The sequence below is a fragment of the Rhineura floridana genome, chromosome 15 (assembly GCF_030035675.1).
Source record: "Rhineura floridana isolate rRhiFlo1 chromosome 15, rRhiFlo1.hap2, whole genome shotgun sequence".
NCBI classification, from domain to species: Eukaryota; Metazoa; Chordata; class Lepidosauria; order Squamata; family Rhineuridae; genus Rhineura; species Rhineura floridana.
Window position 1 is genome coordinate 33529423 of NC_084494.1, and position 20532 is coordinate 33549954.

The following is a 20532-nucleotide window of genomic DNA, read 5'->3' on the forward strand; positions in this document are numbered from 1 at the left end:
GGAGACTTCACTCTGACAAAATCTGGATACCCTTGAGATTATATAATGTATATATGTATGCGTAAGTATTTACACACACACAATTGCAATCAGGAAGTTTGCCTAAGAGACCTAAACAGTCACATGACAGTTGGCCAAACCTTGTTTTTCTTTCATCCTATTTCCCCTCATGTAATTTATTACTTTCATTTACGAAGTCCTTTCACAAAAACAGTTTAGTTTTGAAAACTAAGGCCAAAGACTTGCAAAATATGTCTTATTTGGTAGGCCTGAAAGTCAAAGGCACCCTTGTTCATGGGTTGGAGCCATTTTGGCTCTGGTATGTTACTATGGTAGAAAGAAAATATTAATGATGTTCTTTTTTTCTGCCAATGGAGATTTAATATCTTTTAAATTGTAAGATTGCCATTGTATATATCGAAATGACATCTATTGAGATTTGAATCATGTGTAAAATTATTTAAAGTTAAAATCAATGAAGCAGTTAAAGCATATGATTTAACAGCCAACATTTTTGAATTGGTGGACAGCTCTACTGAAAACCAGTATCAAGCAATTTCTATCCATAAAAACCTCCCTTCACTCAAGCATGTAGACCTTAGATTACCGTACCAGTTGTGCGCCATTCAGATCCCTGCCAAGATAGTGAGGTACATGCTTTCAAGAGGTCCTACAACTGCCCAATAAGAGAACTCAACAGTTGAATTTTGTAGGTTACATTGATTTAAATTAGAATTCCTTGATGATTTAAATCATTTCTCATTTTTAATCCATGCATTTCCTGAACAAGAGCATATACCAGTTGGTTATAATAACAATTAAAATGTATTGGTTTGTAAATTAACAAAGCCTTTATACTACCCAGGAGCATAATCCAAAACTTTAAGTTGAGTAGCCAACACACCCTTTCCACTACAGAACTATATCTGCTAAGAGAGAAGGCGGGGCAAACACGAAATTCATAGGTTTCTGTTTGGTACTGTGTTCACATGGAAGAACACTAAGCGAGATCATTTACTAACAAGGGCCGTAATCCAGAACAGAGCTGGATGTGCTGAGTGTTGGCCAAGTGCCCAGAATTTTCCAGAAGCGATATAGCAGTTATAGGGCAAGCAGTTTCTCAGATGGCCTCACTGTTTGGTTGATAAAAGTCATAAATATCTGTAATTTGTCATATTGTATGAGTAATAATGCCAAACAGAAATTCAGGGAATGTATAATGTTTGCATTAAATATGTATTTCATTTTAAGTAGTGACAATTAATGTAACTATTTTTAGAAGTTATCCATTTTATTTTTTTGTCTTTTGTGGGGAGCTCCATGGAAATCACACAACACCAACTGCCAATACTCTGCAGACTACCTTTAAAAACTTCTGTGACGAACCGTCAGGCCCTACACAACTTTTGGAATTATTGAGAAAATAGTATGTTTTCCAACACAAGATGTGATGCTGAGATATGGCACAGGAGTTCTGTGTACATAAGCAGGGGAGTGTCCTTACTGCAGAGCTATAGATGCCCTGTGTGGTTAACAAAGCTCTATCTCTATAGCTTGTAAGGTTTGGGATTTAGGTATAAAGATTTATTCCATTTTATTTATTAAGATTGCAATCCTTCCTTGCAATCGCAATACACAAGGTAACTTACAAACATTAATAACATAAGAAATTAATAAAATCAATAAAATACAGCATTAAAACAGAAGCATGTGCTGCCGATAAAAACTTCTTAACACAGATTAGTCCACTAAAACTCTATGAAAGTATCTCAACCCATTAGGTTGATAGGCTGGCAATATAAAAATGTCTTCAACAGACATCAAGAGAGGTCAAGAGAGAGTGGAGCAAACCTCTTGAGTCAGAGTGTTTCACAGACACAGACTGCAGAAAAGGTCCTCTCCTGTGCCTCAACCAGCCCATATCACTACCCCCATTGGGACACTGAGAAAAGCCTCCCCTGCACATCTTAAAGAAACAGGATGACTTGTATGAGAGGAGACAGTCCTTCGGGTATTCTAGACATCGTCACTGAGGGCTTTGAAGGTCATAATCAGGACTTTGAATTGTGCTCAGAAACAAACTGGAAGTCAGTGCAGTTAATGTAAAATCAGTGTCAAGGGCGCCAAAGGATTAGCACCCTTCAAGACCCTTGCTGTTATAGTCTGGATCAGATGAAGTTTCAAAGGCAGCCCCATGTAGAGTGCATGGCTGTAATACTAAGGCATGCATCACCATTATTAGAACTGAACTTCCCAGGAATGGGTGCACCTAAAGCACCAGCCTAAGCTGGGAAAAGGACTCCTGGCCTCAGCTGCTACCTGGGCACCCAGGAGCAAAGCCAGATTCGAGAATACTCCAGGCTGAATTTGATTTTTCAGAGGGACCACTAGTCCATCTAAAATTGGTTGAACCCCTATTCCCAGACTGGGTTCCTTCCCAATCAGAAGCACCACTGCTGCGTCCAAGCATCAGATATTAGCATTTACTGGTAATAAGAACTGGGGTTGCCTTTATAAATGGCCATTATCTGAAAAACTCTCTTGATCTCATATGTTTATGTATATAACAGAAAACAAACTAAAATGTCATGGGGTAGGGGGAGATCCTGGGTGGAAGGTCAGATATTTCTTAAACCCTAGAGAGTGTTATTTTTAATTAAAAAAAACCATCTCAAGCATCCTGTCATGTAAATGAAAGGTGTATCCCAATTATATTTTTCATATGTTGTAATTAAGGAAGACTCTTCTGTTTATTTCATGTATTCATATCCTGAAATATTTGGCATTAAAGGGACAATATTATTCCAGCCAAAATAGAATTGCACCTTTTAGTGCTTTCAGTTGATGAAGAGTTCTGGAGAACTTTAAGCTCGCATGCTATTTTCTGATATTTTGGTTAGTCTAATATGGGTATTGCTATAATATGGATTTTGGAAATTTCTTATGGGCCAACACAGATAACTTTCCCTTTTTACTTATCAAGTATGAGGGATACATTTACTACTCGGTGGGAGAGAAATATAAATAATGAAAGCTCAGCTATCACTTGATTTAATATAGTGGACCAACATTAACTGGCACATAGTAATTTGGCACACACACACAATAAGGCAGAAGGACAACCTCTAAGAAGCAATTGTAGAAAACATACACATGTTCATTTTTAAAAATAAAGTCCCTAGCTTTCCCTATTTTTAAAAGCAGGGGCAGGGAGTTATTCAAAACTGCTGCAGTTCATCCTTTTTTTAAAAAAAAAGTGACACAGCAATAATTGAATAATTGTTTCTGCAAGCACAGACAATATAAAATTCAAATACTGTCCTAGAATTTCAGTGCTAAGACCTTGATCTGAATCACATTTACTTAGTTGTCTGGGTGATTTCTATGGGACTTACTTTAAAATAAATATATTCAGAATCACAGTGTATGTAACGTCATCTGTACACTTTTATAACCAGGTCATTTCAGCGAAATAGTTGGCTGGCCAGGCACTTAGGTAACTACTCAAGAATCTAGCAGTAAATGGACCTGAATTATCACTGAAAAACCCCCAACTCATTATCACCATGACTTTTCATTTTAGATTAGTATAATTACTTTTATAAATTACCAAATAAAAAAGGGGAAATCTCTCCTCATCTAATATATATTAAAATACCCCAAACAAGCAAGATTATGATTTTGAACAAACCCAACTGTGTTCATTAAAACCACTGTTTTGAAGTCCCCGAAAACAAAAAACAACCACAATGCATTTCAACTCCATCACCAGAGTTTTGCAAACTCCTTTCACTGAACACTCAGTTTCACTGTATGAAGTCTTGATAATAGTATCAGCACTCCTGATAGAGTCACTACAGAGATGTCCATAGAACATGAAACTGACCATGGTGAGGAAGCTCTGCTTTAGAAAATACTTTTTAAAAACACTGGATTTACCAAACTTATGCAGAATCACCTCTTACACATTACATTCTAGCTTGTTTATTACTCTTGAACTCAGAGATACGCAAGTCTTTGGATAAATCCAGAAGACACTGGACTTCTAACTGGGGCAGACAGACCAGACCAGAGAACTAAAGTTTGTAATATGTTGCAAATGTATATACAGGCATATAAAGAGAAGAAGCAAAAACCAAATACAACTGTGCTAAAAAGGGGGGGGGAGCCATGATTCACACACATCTGAAAAGCAAAAAAAAAAAAAAGCGTTTATTTCACAGAAATATGTATGTTCAGGATGACATGAAAATGAATTGCAGGAGCACAAGATACCATTTGGCTACAAAAAAATCCCTTGAAAATTCCTCTTCTATGTATTATCATTGTCTTACATTGTTGCTTTTCTTGAACCAAATCAGCACAAAACAAACATGCTGTGGTTTACAAGACAAGGCCAGAGGCTCAAGTTTGAGATTTCATAAAGCGGTGGAGAAAAGGTTAATAGAGGATAACCCGTATTTGGCAGGTCTTCCTTGTTTTACAGAGCTCAAGAATGCATTTTTACGCTACCAGACCAAACGCCTCTATGGTGCTCGGAAATGCTTTTAAAAGCAAATATCATGAAGACCAAATTTCCCTTTTTCAGCTTGACACCAGGGAAAACAATATATTTTCTCTTTAAAACCCACCATCTACGCTTCAAAAACCAAAAGAAAAGATCCATCTGCTGGGGGCATCCTTTGCTTTTATTTTGGAGATGGAGTGGGGGTTGGGAAAGCTAAAGAGACGGTGCTTTTACAACCTGGAAATCAAAACCCGACACATAACCATCCAACGCTGCGAACTATCATCTCTTTTTTTCCCTGTCTCCCCAAAGCCCCCACCCCCCTCATCTGGTGGAGAAGGAAAACCTATTCTAGAAGCCTGTAGGGTTATGCGAAAGAAGAGATGGGGGTGGGGAGAGAATCTCCCAGCGCCCCCTCTTTGGCCACAACGATTAGAACGTTGTGTATCATTTTATAAAGCTACATTGTATTCTGTAGACGTGCCCAGCAGACGCAGTAATATGAGGCTGTTTGGGGGGAGAACTGGATTGGGGGAGCAATGGAAAGAGATCAGGGCTGCTACCCTAGGAGGGGGGGACACGGTTCCCTTTCCCCCCAGGTTTTTTTCGCCCTGTCACAGCCCTGAGTTGCAGGTAGAGAGAGTTAAGAGATTTAAAGAGAAATTGCTACATTGTAACAAACTCACCGTGATGTTTGAGCAGCAGTCAGCGCGGGGTCTCCGAGACATCCCCGCACGGGCTCCGGAGGCAGGACCCCAGCAGGCACAGACTCATAGAGGGTCAGCCCAATGCCTGATTGCAGTGGAGCAAGGCGTCTGGGGAAAAATAAGACAAAAAAGAAAAATAAAGCGAGGAAAGGCAGGGGCTGGTAAAAATAAAAAATATGCTGTAAAAAAAATATTTTACATTTTAAGCGAAGCGACTTTTTAAAAAAAATATTTTCCTCCACCCCTTCTACTTAATTTGCATTTGTGTTGCCCCACCCCCTCTTTCAAAATAGCCACACGCGCGCGCACGCTCAAAGGAGAGCCGCGGACGAAGACATTACCAACCGGGCTGTCAAGCGAGGGGTGAATTAAAGGTTGTTGTTATGTGCCTTCAAGTCGATTACGATTTATGGCGACCCTATGAATCAGCAACCTCCAAGAGCATCTGTCATGAACCACTCTGCTCAGATCTTGTAAGTTCAGGTCTGTGGCTTAAAGGTACAGGCGCGCTAAGCGACCTTCATGATTGACATGTATTTCCAGCAAAGCTTCCTATTCTCAGGAGAAAGGAGCTCGGCGCAAACAGGAGGAGGGGGCGTTTCACACGTTAGGCGTGGGGGAAAGGGTGGGTGAAATCTTAATTCTTAGAGAGTTCTTAACAACTAATTTTAAAAAGAAAAGCCCACTTGTATTGAACAAGGGGAAATGGAACACTTGCCCCTCATCTGCAATGTTAATGATTTAGAACAGACTCGAATTTAAGGGCTTTTGGTTGAAACGGTTTATCCCCCCCCCCAATAAGGTATCCAAGAACACTTTTATCTGAGAGGAAGCAATCTACTGCAATTTCTACGCTGAAATTTCTACGCAACTACACTCCCAAGCATACTAATTTCAGTAACTATTCCCAAGCATGCAAGGAAATAAGCCCTGTTGAACTTTGTAGGGCTTCTCAGTAAACATGCTTAAGATCACTGGGCATATCATGAAGCTAGACAATGGGGCCAAGTCAACTCAACTTTTAGGGTTAAAGAGTAAAAAGCAAGTCCAAGTGTTTTAGAATCATACTTCTGGCAAAGATGACTCATATGCACTGTACAATATGAGCCAGAATGCTAACCAAAGGCTGCTTAGTCCTCTTGAATTCGTAAGTTCTACTGACTGGCATTCCAGTGCTTTACAAGAACCATCTCCTCAAAGGAGTAGTGGGTTACAGTAGAGGTAGTCTGACTTTTGCCTTCAACAGCACATTTTTTTTTCTTACTAGAATCACCGTGGTCCACCAACTTTACAAAGCAAAAGTGCATACGTAGATCAATAGCTTAACAGTTAAGACACCCTTCTTTAACCCAGTGCTCTCCAGGGGCTCCAGCCTCCTGCTGTGCTGGCTGGGGCTGATGGCAATTGTAGTCCAAAATATCTGGAGGGCACCAAGTTGGAGAAAGTTGAGTTAATGCATAATTAATCTGTATTGAGCAGTCTTGTTAGTTAAGGAGAGAAAAAGTGCTTTGGAAGATCAGATCATGTCAGTAAACAGCAGGCAGTAGGTGGTCCACTGGAAATTGGCCAGTGGTCACTGCTGGGCCATGATGTGTCTTCTCACCCCTGAATTACAGGACTTGGGATGTACTAATTAAACCTTTTCCCTACTTATTTCAGCAACACATAAGTCTTAGCCCCACTAAAAAGAAAACCCTGCAATTCTAGACCACTATCTTTATTTAGACTGTACTAGATTCTGTATGGCTGAACCCTCAATGGCCACCCTGATTAAATATATATTTCTTTTCCCCAAACTAACTCTTGTGTTTTCTGCTACTTCTCCCAATTCCTGTAAAGGCTTCCTAAAAGGTCATCATCTTCATTCCTATTTCTGCAAGCCTTTTCTAAACCACTTTCTACTCTGCTGTCATGTCAGTAAGTGACTGAGTTAACCCTGTGGTTACCCATTCTCCCTTATTAAATGCTTTCATCGCTCTTAACTACCCCACTTGTTTCAGCTATTGAGATAAAGCCTCAAGAACTAAACAACATTGTGGTTGCGGTGCAGGGAAGTACAGCAACTTCTGTCAATGCTAAGTGTAGCATTGTGGGAACATGTAAAGTTGTTCCATGAGTCCTCTAGACTTGGGTGGGATGAGGATGATAGAAAATATACTTTATAGATTATTTTACAGGACTGTCAGAGAACAATTCACATTGGTACAACTGACTAATTATCTATAATGCAAGGGGGGGACACACAGATTCTTCACTCCTGCTGTACATATATTTTGAGCACCAGAGGAAACCATTCAGCTTCTATAGTTCCACAGCAATCATGGCATTAACACAGGAAGCTGCCTTCTGCCAAGTCAGATCATTGGTCCATTTAACTCAGTATTGTCAACACTGACTGGCAGAGGCTCTCCAAGCCCTACTTGGAGATTGAACATGGGACCCTCTGAAGCAGATGCTCTCCTCCTGAGCTATGACCCTTCCCCCAAAGTGATCATAAAGCAGTGGTAATAATAGCAGACCCAAAAAATATTCATGCATGCAAATAGTCCACCACTCCCAAGACCTTTAGGGCTATGTTCTTTCTTATTTATCTACTGTGTAAAATATATATATTGCAATGCCTGCCTGTATTAATTTGTTTGAATAGATACTTGTAATGGACATTACCTACCCCATATCAATGTTTGATCTACCAGTTACATTCAGTCTTTCATACAAGTATCTAGGAATTTAAGGGTCATTTCTATACACATGAACTCACTGAGGCTTGCTTCTAAGAAGACACATAGGATTGCACTGCAGTGTCTTTAAAAACACCCCAGAAACAAAACAACTAGTAAGGAAATAAGCATGTTAATAACACTAAAACAATTATAATGTGCAACTTTCCAGCTGTAGCACATAAGAAACATATAGAGAGGAGGGTAATATTAGATGGTACATAGTATCTCTCATTTAATATGAGAGATATTCAAATTAACCATTTGTAATACAGAGTTTACCTTTTTCAGAGAAAGAAGAAAAATCATAGTATAAAATGTCTTGCCTTGCATGTCATGAGAGACCACAGCCTGTGTATGTTTACTCAGAGGCAAGTTCTACTGTGTCTAGTAGGGTTCTCTAGTAAATGCATAAGATTGTAGCTAATAAATGATTCATAACTAGGTTTACTTAGTTCATTAGGACTTAGACAACTATATTTATGATAATCAGTTCTGAAGATTTTCCTCAGCTGCTTCAGAATTGTTGGTTGGAATACTGAAAGCATGCTTTCAAAGTATGGTTTACTAATAATTTTATCTGTATTTGTTTTAATTTTTATAAGCCTCAAGTCCCAGTTTGGGGGAAAAGGTGCTATAAATGAATAAAATAATAATCAAAATAAATGTGTCTTCTCATATCATAAATACATGAATACTATTCTGGCTCAATACTATTATGCTGTACTCAGACCAGCTACTACACAGTACCGAAAGAGACAGGAAGCTGAATTTGGTCCACCTTATAATGTAGTAGATTGCATATACACATTCCCTTAGTCACAACTCATACACTTCTAGATGGCATTTAGCTGGTTCTTCTACTCTCAAACAAGCACCTGCTAGATTTTATTTGTTAGTACCCAAACAAAACTAAACAAAAAAAATCAACAAACACAGTTCATTGTTGGGCAATGCTTCTCTTTCTCAATATTTTTCTAGCCAGCCACATGAACAAATGTAATCACAATTCTTAATTACTGTTTTGGATGTTACATCCAGCAAGACACGCAGCCAAAACATACACTGAAACAAGCCAGGGATTTCTGAGTGCTATGTGCAGATGTTCCCCAGTTCCAATCTAACAGCCAAGCAGGCACCGTCGTAAACGGGCTGTGTAATCAGGCAGCTGAAAGCACAGCTCAGGAAAGGGTCCTTAGCGTACTAATTAAAAACTGGTTTTGCCGGAGAGAGAGTTCTCCTGATTGGCCCGAAGTGGAGCAGATCAGAAAGTAATGGGATGGGCCAAAGGCAGCAGCGTCACCCTGATTAGACAGGTTAAATTTGATTGACTAGCGTGGGTAATTAATAAAGGGGTAGGTTTTCTGCTATGTTTATACTCTACGATTGGCTGGTTTTGAATGATCGCTAAAATCTGTTTTAACTTGGGTGAGACTGTGGTGGTGCTCCGTTTGGTGCTGTATAAAAACCAGAGCTACGAGCGAGGAGGCACGCAAACGCGGTGGCAGTTTTAATAGAGAGATTTGTTGAAGGCAACGTTATAAGGACTGTAACTTTCGCCTAACTTCCAGCGGAGCAGGAAACCACGTTTTCCACTGTGTTTTATTAAAAAACATCCGGTCGGGAGTTTTTTTAAAAAATAAAGGCTGAAAGAGGAAGAATTTGAAGAGGAGGATACTGTTTGGTTTTCTGTCTAACATGGCCTTTCGCAGTTTCATAAAACAAAACTTGCAGGTCCCTACTTTCAGTGAACTTAATCTAAAACTATTCTAAATATTATTTCTTATTCATTTTTAATTAATCTTGCATTTAGCTATGGACTTGGATCACTTATTGTAGTTTGGGATACTATTCGGTTTGTTCTTGGTGATATATCCTTTGCTGTTTGATCTAATAGAGTTTTTCTCAGAATTAAGTGCCATTGCGGCCTTACAGTCTACTCCGATGGCGTTCACAAAACGAGAGTTTTGCAGTGGAGAGTCATTAATGTTAAGTTCTAAAGGATTTTTTAAAATACACTCATACTTGAACAATAAAGTGGAAAGACATTAACTAGCCTCAATACATCTTGAAAACTAAACATTCAGAAATGGATTTTTATGAACAATGGGGAAGTGCAGGTAGCTCAGTGGTAGAATACATGCTTTGCATACAAAATGTTCCACTTTTAGCCCCTCTTACTTCCTAATAGGGCTGGGAAAGACCCCTACCAAAGCAGAGTTGCCTGTCAGTGCAAACAATACTGAGCTGTGTACAGTGGTGACTTCACTTAGTGTAAAGCAACTTCCTATGTTCCTGCAGCATGCTTAGGAAGGCAGTGTGTGGGATTGGACCAATATGAAGGAGGTGTGAAAATTGGAGGGAGAAATATCAATAATTTAAGATATGCAGATGATATACTACTAGCAGAAACCAGTAATGATTTGAAACGAATGCTGGTGAAAGAGGAAAGCACAAAAGCAGGACTACAGCTGAATGTCAAAAAGACTAAAGTAATGACAACAAAAGATTTATGTAGCTTTAAAGTTGACAATGAGGACATTGAACTTGTCGAGGATTATCAATACTTCGGCACAGTCATTAACCAAAATGGAGACAATAGTCAAGCAATCAGAAGAAGGCTAGGACTGGGGAGGACAGCTATGAGAGAAACAGAAAAGGTCCTCAAATGCAAAGATGTATCACTGAACACTAAAGTCAGGATCATACACACCATGGTATTCCCAATCTCTATGTATGGGATGTGAAAGTTGGACAGTGAAAAAAGCGGGTAAGAGAAAAATCCACTCATTTGAAATGTGTTGGAGGAGAGCTTTGTGGATACCATGGACTGCGAAAAAGACACATAATTGGGTGTCAGAACAAATTAAACCAGAACTATCACTAGAAGCTAAAATGATGAAACTGAGGTTATCATACTTTGGACCCATAATGAGAAGACATGATTCACTAGAAAAGACAATGCTGGGAAAAACAGAAGGGAGTAGAAAAAGAGGAAGACCAAACAAGAGATGGATTGATTCCATAAAGGAAACCACAGACTTGAATTTACAAGATCTGAACAGGGTGGTTCATGACAGATGCTACTGGAGGTCGCTGATTCATAGGGTCGCCATAAGTCATAATCAACTTGAAGGCACATAATAATAATAACAAACATTTATTGTACTTTGTTGGTTATGCTTTGAGAAACACCCAGGCTTGACTAGTACAAGGTATTCTTTGTGGGGCAGCTTTTAAAAGCGTTGGATACTTCAATTAGGTCAGAACACAGAGGGTAGATGGTTCTAGGACTTGCTGTAACAAATCTTTTACACCTATACTGAAATATATTCTGAAAATAGTCTGTTGAGCTTGCTCCAGTGCCAGTCACCACTTTGTTCACTGGGTCAAATTAAGAACCTCATTTTCATCTTTATTGGGTCCCAGTTCTGGACACAACTTAACTTTCAGGTTAACTTAAAGCTAGTTTTGATTTATAAAGCCCTTAGAGGTCTGGCAGCAGGGTACCTGAGGGACTACATTCACCCATATGAACCAACCACGCAGCTGAGATCATAGGAGTTACTTCTGCCTTCAGAAAGGGCCTTTCCTATGGTTGTGGGAGAAGTATAGAGTTCTCTCAAGGAATATCAACAGGGGAAACTTTGTCCTATTTACCCAGGCATTTGGCTTTTTATAATTTATCTTTATATATAATTTGATTTTGTGGTATTCTTATTACTGGGCTCCTGCTGGGAGGAAGAGCGGAATATAAATCAAATAATAAATAAAATAATTACTGGTTTATTTATTTATTACATATATTAAAGTATTTATAAGCTGTACTTCCATAAAAGTACATCATGGTAGCTTACAACATAAAAAATATTATAAAATTAAAAACAAATAAAAACTTCATTAACATCAGCGAATATGGCAGTGGTTGGAAGAAAAGAAATCCTGTTAAAAGGCCTGTCTAAAAGTTTTGTTTTCAATAGATGCCTTAAAGAGAGAGATGTTAATGTTTAGTTTCTGTTGTGTTTAATTAATGAATGCTTCTTAAGGCTGCAATCCAATACATGTCTACTCAGAAGTAAGCTCCATTGGGTTCAACGGGGCTTGCTCTCAGGTGAGTGTGCATTGTATTGCAACCTAAATTGTTCAACTAGTTTACCTTTAAGCTTTTGCTTTGCAGTCTCTTTTTACTGATACAACATGTTTCTGTTTGTTTTTATTGAATGCCACCTTGAATGCCATAGTGGTAGAAAGACAACATACAAAGTTTAAATAAACCATGGGTTTCCTTGGAAGCTTATCAGGGTACTCCAATAATGATCAATAATGGTGAACAAGCTACTATAAAGATGGGATTTACTGAACTGTATGAATTTGGACAAGGCCACCTTTTAAAATAATTTTTCCCTAGATGTTATAGGTGCTTAATATTTTACTTTTAAGATTTTAATAGAGAAAGCTTGCCCATCACTATTATTCACCCACAATGTGCAGCTGTACAAGAGTGCTGGTAGTGTTACACAAGAGCCAGTTGTGGTGTAGTAGTTAAGAATGTTGGACTGGGACTTGGGAGACCAGGGTTTGAATCCCCACTCAGCCATGAAGCTCAATGGATGACCTTGGGCCAGTCATTGTCTCTCAGCCTAACCTACCTCACAGGGTTGTTGTGAGGATAAAATTGGGAGAGGAAGAACCATATTTGGATGCCACCTTGAGCTCCTTGAAGGAAAGATGGGATATAAACGTAAAAATGAATGATTAAATAAATCACCGTTAGTAGAGAGGGCAGAGGCATGAGACTGAGCATACTTAGACCGAACAATTGTCCAAAATCCTCTCTCCAAATGCTGGGGTCTCATGCAGCTGTGCAAAGGTTTCTTGGAAGATGAGACTTTGTGGGAAACGTTTCCTAAAGGTAAAAAGTTTGAAAACCATGATGCTGGTGACAGTCCTATGCGCTTAATAGGGAATTGAGCCTTAAATCAGTGGGATGTACTTCTACAAGTGCAAGCCTAACCATATCTACTCAGAAGTAAGTCATATTGAATTGATTGGGGCTTACTCCTGGACGAGTTTAACATTTAAGTCTGAATACACATGCTTAGGATCATGTAGCACAGAAGAATTGGCTCAAAGTTGCAATTCTCCTTTAACCACTATGCTGTACAGGAATACCTCGCTATACGGACCTTCACTTAACGTACACTCACTTTTACGGACATACTCCATACTGTCGGAATTCTATTGAGTAGCGTAGCAGAGCAGAGCGTATTGAGCGAGCTTATGTGTGTGTGTTTGAATCTTTGTTAAGATTCTACCTTCCCTGCAAATTAGTCAGACAGAGACTTTAAGCTTTAAAATAAGAAAGGACTACTTTATTCTGGAAGTACATGCTTGATAGGAAAGAGTCCTATATCTAGCTAACTAGCTATGTTGGAATAGTCTGCACTGGTCCCAGTGCAGCTCTCATGCTGGTTGAGAGGGAGAGACAAAGGAAAGATGTCTGCTCCCTGAAATAAAAGGAAGATGGAAGCAATACACTGAAGAACTCTATAAAAGAGATGACAGGATGACTGATTCATTCATGGAGGAACCATATGATGAAGAACCAGAAATTTTAGAATGTGAGGTGAAAGCTGCTCTTAAAATTCTTGGAAGAAACAAATCACCAGGAATAGACGGCATACCAATAGAGTTGTTACAAGCTACTGAGACTGAATCTGTCCAAATTTTGACAAGAATTTGTCAAGAAATATGGAAAACTAAACAATGGCCCACAGACTGGAAGTGTTCAATATATATCCCACTTCCAAAGAAAGAGGATCCCAGGGAATGCAGTAATTACCGAACTATTGCCTTAATATCCCATGCAAGTAAAGTAATGCTCAAGATTCTACAACAAAGGCTCTTACCATATATGGAGCGAGAAATGCCAGACGTCCAAGCTGGATTTAGAAAGGGAAGAGGCACCAGAGATCATATTGCAAACACACGTTGGATAATGGAACGGGGCAAGGAATTTCAGAAGAAAATCACCCTGTGCTTTATAGACTACAGTGCCTTTGACTGTGTAGATCATGAAAAACTATGGAATGCTTTAAAAGAAATGGGGGTGCCACAGCATCTGATTGTCCTGATGCGCAACCTATACTCTGGACAAGAGGCTACTGTAAGGACAGAATATGGAGAAACCGATTGGTTCCCCATCGGAAAGGGTGTGAGACAGGGGTGTATTTTATCACCCTATTTGTTTAATCTGTACGCAGAACATATCATACGGAAAGCGGGATTGGACCAAGATGAAGGAGGTGTAAAAATTGGAGGGAGAAACATCAATAATTTAAGATATGCAGATGATACCATACTACTAGCAGAAACCAGTAATGATTTGAAACGAATGCTGATGAAAGTTAAAGAGGAAAGCACAAAAGCAGGACTACAGCTGAACGTCAAGAAGACTAAAGTAATGACAACAGAAGATTTATGTAACTTTACAGTTGACAATGAGGACATTGAACTTGTCAAGGAGTATCAATATCTCGGCACAGTCATTAACCAAAATGGAGACAAGAAATCAGAAGAAGGCTAGGACTGGGTAGGGCAGCTGTGAGAGAACTAGAAAAGATCCTCAAATGCAAAAATGTATCACTGAACACCAAAGTCAGGATCATTCAGACCATGGTATTCCCGATCTCTATGTATGGATGTGAAAGTTGGACAGTGAAAAAGGCGGGTAAGAGAAAAATCAACTTGTTGGAAATGTAGTGCTGGAGGAGAGCTTTGCACATACCATGGACTGCGAAAAAGACAAATAATTGGGTGTTAGATCAAATTAAACCAGAACTATCACTTGAAGCTAAAATGTTTAAACTATGGTTATCATACTTTGGACACATAATGAGAAGACATGATTCACTAGAAAAGACTGGGAAAATGCTGGGAAAAACAAGGGAGTAGAAAAAGAGGAAGGCCAAACAAAAGATGGATTGATTCCATAAAGGAAGCCACAGACCTGAAGTTACAAGATCTGAGCAGGGTGGTTCATGACAGATGCTCTTGGAGGTCGCTGATTCATAGGGTCGCCATAAGTCGTGATCGACTTGAAGGCACATAACAACAACAACAAGCATATCAGTCTAGCAGGAGGGGGAGAGACAGCAAGGATCAAAGGACAGGTATAGCCTGGCAACAAAGAGGTCTCCTCCCTGGCTACCCTTTTTAACCCCATGCAGCCTCAACCCACCAAGTTGGAGTTGAACCTCATACATTCCAACACATACTCCACCATGCCCGTTTATGTACGCTTGCTTCACACTTACGGACACTTAACGGTGCATGGGGGTGGAAATAGATGCGATCGTGCCACTGCAAATCAGTTGGGAGGCTCGATCACGATCAGCTGAGAGGTGTGGTAGCACAGCAGCCGAGGCTTTAGCGTGGGGCTTAGAGGCTCCACGTGAAGGACAGGTAAAAAAAGTTTTAAAAGGTAGTGCTTCACTTTAAGGACATTTTCGGTTTACGTACTCGCTCTGGTCCCATTGAGCACGTTAATGCGAGGTATTCCTGTCAAAAGGAGCAGGCAGAAGAAAACAATTCTACAACAAAAGTTGGCCACTTACTTTACTGTGCAGGTGATCCCTTTATTCTCTTCCTTCCTCTGATGTTTTTTTAGTATAATGCAGCCAGGTGACTCCAGATTATTTTTCCAGCAGAAATAGAATGGTACCACTGTAATAGAACCTGCCCTTCACTCACTGGTATGGGTGAGACTGACATTATTACTGGCAGGGGAGTAGTAACAATTTATAACATATTCTCATGTGCCCCTCAACCTGAAGTGCAGAGAGTAGCCATGAGAGGGCCTTCTCAGTGGTGCCCCACTCTCCTGGCTATGAAATGTTATTTGTAGGGAAATTTGCTTGACATCCACATTGTTGTCTTTTCAGTGCCAGGCTAAGACTCTTTTTATTCTCCCAGACAATTTTTTATCTTGTTATTTGTGATCTATACTGTGTATTGTTGTTTTGGTCTGTTTGCATTTGGATTTTCACACTGGGTTGGATTTTTAAGATTCATTGTGGATTTTCAATGCAGTATATTTTTAGCTGACTTTGTACAATGCCAGAGAAGTAATTTTATGAGAATCTAACAAATAATAAATAAATATTCTGGAACAGAACAGTATTTCTCCTGAATTAATAATTAGATCAGCTGTTCACCGGCTAATAATATTAATCTATTAAACTGTAGGAAGGTATGATAATAATAAAGAAGGGGTTGAAATCAAAAAGTACTTGTTAGCATTAATAACGCTTATTTAGAATACAAAAACTGCAGAATTTGAGTTTATACTAATCTTATTCTTTGTTATGCTGCAACATATTATTTTTATAGTTTACAGTTGTATTTTAATGTTTGTTATTATTGTAAGCCACCCTGAAAACTCTGCAGCCTTAATTATCCTTTGAATGCTCTTCTCTTGGTTGCAGCAGTGTCAGTTTCTGTCCTGCAGGGAGGGAGAGGCTTTTAATTCCTGGCTCTCTCTCATAATTTTCACTTTCTAATTTTTTTAAAAAAAGTAAGATAGCACTTTTTCACCTCAGAAATAATAGGGAAAATCAATAATTAAATCTGCCTCCATGAAAACAAAAACTGACACTGGGGGTATTAAAAGGATTTTCATCACTAATACCCCAGTCACAATGTACACGATGAAACAAAATGGCAAAAACTTGCAATCAGGAAGCTTTCAGTTAAAGACACAAAAGCCCTGAAAAGTCTTAGTAGTAAGTTGCCTGTATACACTGGCCAGGCTGCACTACAACTGTGTTTTATTGCAAAGAAATCATCACAAAACTAGGATGGAAAAAAAACAGGACAACCTAGAAAACTATTTTACAATAACTTTGTATGGTTTCTTCATAAAAAAAGAAGTGAACAAAAGATGGCAATTCCAGAGACAAGGGCAAGTGTGGAAGCAATGTAGTATTACAGCACTGAGAAAGAGCATCTGAATCTTCGCACCCATCCCTCCATCATTTGCACTGAGAAAGAGCATCTGAATCTTCGTACCCATCCCTCGCATCATTTGCATTCTGTCCACCAAGGAAGTCAATATAGCTTAACTGGGACTATCCTGTACCAAAGCCCAGAGAGAAAAGGGGCACCAGGAGAATGGCAGTAGGGAGGCAAGTTGCAGGCAGAGGGAGAGTATAGTTTTCCACACCCTTGCACACCTGCTGCTCTAAAAATTGGGTCCTCATCTCCGGCCCTTTATTAGATTAGGGCAGACCCTGGATTCAACAAGCAGGTCAGTTGCCATCCCACCAAGCTAGAACTTCAGTGTGGCTATATTAGTTGTCATTTTTTCCTCCCTGGCAATTCTTTTTCCTTTGATTGTTGCTTAATAAACAGAGAACCAGCACTTGAGAGCTTTTCCTGTCACTGCCTCTGCATTCTAGGAAAAGCTACTTTCTGAATTTCTATTTGCTGTTCTGGAGTTTTGCCAGAAAAAGGAGTTGGCAAGCCATATATAGGCTTAACTAAAGGTAGTTGTACAAGAGTCCCCATTAAAATCAGTGGGCTTGCTAGTTGTGATTCATCTATACTTCTCTGAAGTAAGCCCCATTAAGCCCTGGAGCTTGTTACCAGGTAAGTGTGTATAGGACTGTAGAATAACCACCTGATTGTAATGCAGAGTTGGACTTCTAAACCCATGGACTTTACTGGGATTTTGTTGTTATATGCATCTAATGTTGAAAGGGACTGGGCTGTTAGTTGTCCCATTGATTTAAATGTAATTCAAATACAGTAGGGCCCCACTCATATGGCGGGTTACATTCCGGACCCCTGCTGTAAAGCGAAAACCGCTGTAAAGCGGAACTCATTGAATAGAATGTGCGATGCCTGAAAACCACCATAAAAGCGGAACAAGCGCTGTATGAGTGGGGGTTTAGTCTAATTGCGTCTAATTGAGACTGCTGTAAAGTGGGGCCCTACTGTACAACAATGTAAATTGGATTGAGGCAGTGGTGTGCTACTTAAGAGCATGGAACTATTTTAAAAACGTATTTTCAGCTTTTTCTTGCTTCTTGGCCCATACTAAAATAATGCTTTAACTCTTGATATCAATCTTATTCCTGATATTGGTACATTTAAAGCCCTGATTAAAATCTCACTTATTTGCTGGATCTCCTAATAGCATCCAGCCTTCTGAAATTGTGTTTTGCTTCAATTTTTTAATTTGTTACAATTTTTATTATGTTATACTTTATTTTAATGTATGTTTGTTTTTACTCTATGAGCCCTCCTGTAGATATCACGACACAGTGAGACACGGTGAGACCAGAGTTCAATTTCGGAGCCCCCTTCGTAATTCTGGTCTCCGCTTTTATTATTACCTCCGCCTGGAGGCGTGGATTATTTTTTCTCCATAAACAGCCTATGACCTTTAACTATTGTATAACATCACGTACATACATAGGACAACAGCATATCTACGTGGCAATATGCAGGCAGTTATTTAACCACTACAGATGTCAGTATCGTTTACAGCCATAAAGTTAACCACATCCTGTTTTTCCACTGGTCAGATCGCAATGTCTTGAGAGATAGTGTACTGAGAACAGCAGCGTGGTTTGCCAACGTATGCTGTTCATTCAGTCCACCCCACATCTCCCCCTTTTTTATTTTTTAGCAAAAAGTAATTACTACGTAATGGTCGCGGAGCAACAGGTGTACACGTCTGGAAAAGGTATTGTAAAAAACAGCATAAGCCTATACTTAAAATGAGTAAAAGAATAGCATATCTAAGAATCTGACTTAGCCATCCGAGCACACGTATTATTAATGGAATTTGCAACATGTGATGTAAATAATTGAAAAGCATTAACAGGCAGCTGGAAGGTTGGAGTTCCCCAATTCGAAACAGTATGATATTTAATCTCTGAAGTATTCATGAATCGCCCAAGTCCTGTAATGTTCCCAATATCCCCAGGTGCTTTGCATACGGGTATTAAACATGTTCCCAACATACCCATTTCCTGTACATGTTCAGTCATGCAAAAGTCACTCACATTTGTCATTCTTGCTAACTGAACCCAGATATTGTGTTGAAACCGCATCCCCAACTCCTGCCCCAACCTGTCAGCCCCGGCGCTTCCTAAAATCCAACAAATGCAAAGTACAAAAATAGAATTTGTATTTAAAGACGCAATTAAAGCAAGAATGGTATTCTCAGTTGTCTTGTCCACCCCGGCTTGTTCCATTGCTTTTTCTGCTTGTGTTGCTAAGTTCTTTATCTGGCCCCAAGTCACGGGAGGTTGCGGAACATTCCGACCACGCTTCCTGGAAGACATCCCAGTATCCTGAAGTTGCAGAGAAAAATTAGGGATGGGATTCTTAAGATTATCGTGCCAGGACATCGTCTTTCCAGGGCCGGATACACCTAGCAGGTACCCACACAGGACCGTCAGGCGTAGACACAGCCGCGTAACCTCGACCCCACGTTATAAGCGGAACTGGGCCTTTCCACTCTGGATTTGGTAGTTGCCGAAACTGCACCCGCGGGGCAGGTAGAGACTCCGACTGCTGAAAATGCCGCTGCGCTCGAGTAGAAAAGGAAAAATGAGTATTGGGAGATTGAGACAAATTTAAATGATTAATGGTAAACAACACTTGTGCCAGCCACTCCTCTTTGGTGGCCAATCCCAGTGGTACTCCTCCTTTTTGTTTTTGTTTAAGCAAATGCTCTTTAAGGGTACGATTGGTACGTTCGACGACAGCTTGACCTGTAGAATTATAAGGAATACCAAACAAATGTGTAATGGACCACTTAGTGCAAAACTGTGCAAATTGCTGTGAAACATATGCAGGGCCATTATCAGTTTTTATCGTCTGAGGTTGGCCCATGATGGCAATAGAACGAATGACATGATTAATAACATTCTTAGTTTTTTCCCCTTTCTGAGGAGTTACCCATATGTATCCGGAATATGTATCTACTGTAACATGCAAATACTTCCATGGGGAGAAAGTAGGAAAATGTGTAACATCCATTTGCCACAACTGGTTAACTATGAGACCTCGTGGGTTCACTCCTGGTTCTGGGGATAGAGTTAACTGTGTGCATTGGGGACATTGTTGAATAATGGCAGAGGCTTCCTGGGCAGTAAGATGGAATTGCTTCTGGAGTGCTTTAGCATTTTGATGATGAAGGGCATGACTTTCTATGGGTGTGCAAAGGAGGGCACGAAGAGCCTGATCAGCATATTGATTACCTTCTGTTAACAATCCTGGGAAAGGTTGATGACTGCGAATATGAAATATAGCAAATCGACAAGACCGAGTATGTATGAGTTTTTGAAGTGTAAGCATAAGAGCAAGTAGATTAGTGTCCAGCATGGGAGAGACATAACTACCGGGTAATGCAAGTACAACATTCTTAACATAAAGACTATCGGTAATAATGTTAACCTCCTGATCTGCAAAAGTCAACAGCGCCATACTAACAGCGGCCAACTCAGATCTCTGAGCGGAAGTTTGGGGTAAGGTGAAAATTGTCTTCCAAACCCCCTGCTCGTGCCATGCAACAACCCCTCTA

The 20532-nt window shown here is 39.7% G+C and overlaps 2 protein-coding genes across 7 annotated transcripts in view; one reads left to right on the forward strand and one right to left on the reverse strand.

Annotated features, from left to right (window-relative positions):
• Positions 1 to 20532, reverse strand: part of BICRA (BRD4 interacting chromatin remodeling complex associated protein) — a 130246-nt gene that overhangs the window by 104040 nt on the left and 5674 nt on the right. For 3 of the 5 annotated variants that reach the window (XM_061596331.1, XM_061596329.1, XM_061596326.1), the window contains exons 1-2: positions 8999 to 9226; positions 5194 to 5322 (exon numbers count right to left, since the gene is read on the reverse strand). The gene's annotated coding sequence lies outside the window, so the exon portion shown is untranslated. Of the gene's footprint in view, positions 1 to 5193; positions 5323 to 8954; positions 9227 to 20532 lie in introns of those variants that run through there. The other 2 variants (XM_061596327.1, XM_061596328.1) reach the window with 2 other exon arrangements.
• Positions 17321 to 20532, forward strand: part of ZNF541 (zinc finger protein 541) — a 41197-nt gene continuing 37985 nt past the window's right edge. For both annotated transcript variants that reach the window (XM_061596338.1, XM_061596342.1), the window contains exon 1: positions 17321 to 17582. The gene's annotated coding sequence lies outside the window, so the exon portion shown is untranslated. The remainder of the gene's footprint in view (positions 17583 to 20532) is intronic.